Genomic DNA, 2,379 nt, shown 5'->3' with positions numbered 1-2,379 from the left:
TGATTGGCAGGGCAGCTATAATTTGTAATTTACCAATTTGGATGTTAACAGAAAACTACAAGTGGTGATCCAAGATACTTGTGTGAGAGGGGGAATCCCGTTCCCCATCTTAATTACTTAATTACACGACCTCTTGGTCCTGCTGCAATTTCTTCTCCCCTGCCAATCACCACTGTCATCCTCGGGGGGCCCTGCAGCTCCCTCCCCTGCATCAGCAACAACTCCAGCAGGCCCAGTGTGACTCCCAGCTTCAGCCCACCACAGCTTCTCCCCCTCATCACTGTTGCCAGCACTGGGTCTGCCATGGCTCCCTTCTCCCCCACTGCCACAACCCTTACTGGTCCCTGCTACTGGGCTCTCCTGGGCTCTGCTCAGGGCCGGCTCCAGCTTATTTTGCACCCTAGGCGAGGATCCCTTCTCCCCCCCCCCCCGTGTGCCCACCGATTTTCAAAAATAAATGCATTTTAGGAAGAATGAAAAACACAAATAATCAAGAAACTCCCAGAGTACGGGGCCGGGTGCAGTTTGGTGCCCCTAAGGGCCGTCCCGTTCTAGGCGATCGCCTAGTTCGCCTAGTGAGTGAGCCGGCCCTGCCTCTGCTAGTGGGCTCTCTGCAGTTCTCCCCAGTGTCACAGTAATTTCCTGAGTCCATCACTGTCACTGCCACTTGGAGGAAGTATGCGTGTTGTCAGAGCATGTGCAGACATTTTAATTTGTTTTTTAGTTCAGGGGAAATGTAAACACCCCAATGTATTTTTTTTTTTTAGTTTTCAGATTTTTCTGCAACCCTCAGGGGCCTTGATCTGTGAATTTAAATATCCACAGATGAGGGCCAGACTTCATTATTAGATACATAGATCATGTACTGCAACTTAAATTATGTTGCTGTATACCAGGGGTGGCCAAACTTGCTTAATGTAAGAGCCACATAGAATAAACGTCAGATGTTTGAGAGCCGCAAGACATGAACAAATATCACACGTTTTTAATTGGAAAATATGCAAATTTGCTTTTTATTAACATTAAATGAGACTTCCAAAAATAAAAACAAAAGGGGTAAAACAGATATTAATGATGATATTTATTTGTCCAATTATATTTATTTGTTTGCTAATGATATTTATTTGTCTAGGAGAGAGAGAAAGAGACAGAGGTGGAAATAAAGAATGAAAGAGGTGGGGAGAAACAAAGAAAGCAAATGGATAGGGGAGGGGGAAGGAAGGGTGGGAGGGAAGGAGGGGGAAAAGAGAAAGAAAGGTGTAAAGAAAGCAAATAGATGGGGAGGGGAAGGGGGAGGGGGAAGAGAAAGAGAGAGAAAGAGAAAGAACAAAGAAAGCAAATAGGTGGTGGAGGGAGGGAGAAAGGTGAAAGGAATAAAAGGTGGAAAGAAAGAAGGAGAGAGAGAGAGACAGAAACAAAGAAAGCAAATAGATGGGGAGGAAGGAAGGAAGGAAGAGAGAGAAAGAAATGAAGAAAGCAAATAGAAGGAGGAGGAGGGAGGAAGGAAGGAAGGAAAAGAAAGACAGGAAGGAAAGAAGGGAGGGAGAAAGAGAAAGAAAGGTGAAAAGAAGAAAGAGATGGAAAGAAAGCAAATAGATGGGGAGAAAGGAAGGGGGTGGAAAGAAGGGAGAGGTGGACAGAAAGCAACTTTAAATGTGTTCTCCAACCCCCCTCAGGCCAGCTGGCTTGGATTGGAGAAAGGATTTAAAGAGACAAATATTTTCTCCAAGCTGGCTGGTGAGCACGGATGGATGGATGGATGGATGGATGGATGGAAGGAAGGAAGGAAGGAAGGAAGGAAGGAAGGAAGGAAGGAAGGAAGGAAGATGGGGGAGGGGGAGGGAAGGAGAGGTAGAAAGAAAGCAACTTTAACATTAAATGTGTTCTCCAAGCTGCCGACTCCCCGCCACCAGCTGGCTTGGCTTGGAGAAGAAATTTAAAGAGACAAATGCCTTCTCCAAGCTGACCGTGTGTGTGTTGAGAATACATTTAAAATTAAAGTTTCTTTCTTCCTCTGCTCCCCCCCCACACACACACCTGATGCCTATCCAGGGAGGGGGACACTGGCTGGGGAACAGAAGACCCCTTCACCTCCACAGCCACCCTGCTAGGAGCCACACAATATGTGTGAAAGAGCTGTATGCAACTCCCAAGCCACAATTTGGCCACCCCTGCTGTATACCAAAGTGTATACACCCCAAGGATCCCTCAGGTCAGTACATGTAGCAGAAGACCATGGTCTACCATTTTGTCTGAACCAAGCCATTGTGACAGAACAAAATATTGTGAATCAAAGCCATTTACTGTTTCCTCATTAAATCTACATTTAATAGCTTCCCCTTTTCAAGCATTGAAATAAACTAAATTGCACAATAAGGG

Source organism: Gekko japonicus, unplaced genomic scaffold (genome assembly GCF_001447785.1).
Source record: "Gekko japonicus isolate JY-2015 unplaced genomic scaffold, Gekko_japonicus_V1.1 scaffold2285, whole genome shotgun sequence".
In the NCBI taxonomy this organism is placed as follows: Eukaryota; Metazoa; Chordata; class Lepidosauria; order Squamata; family Gekkonidae; genus Gekko; species Gekko japonicus.
This window is presented reverse-complemented; position numbering follows the sequence as displayed.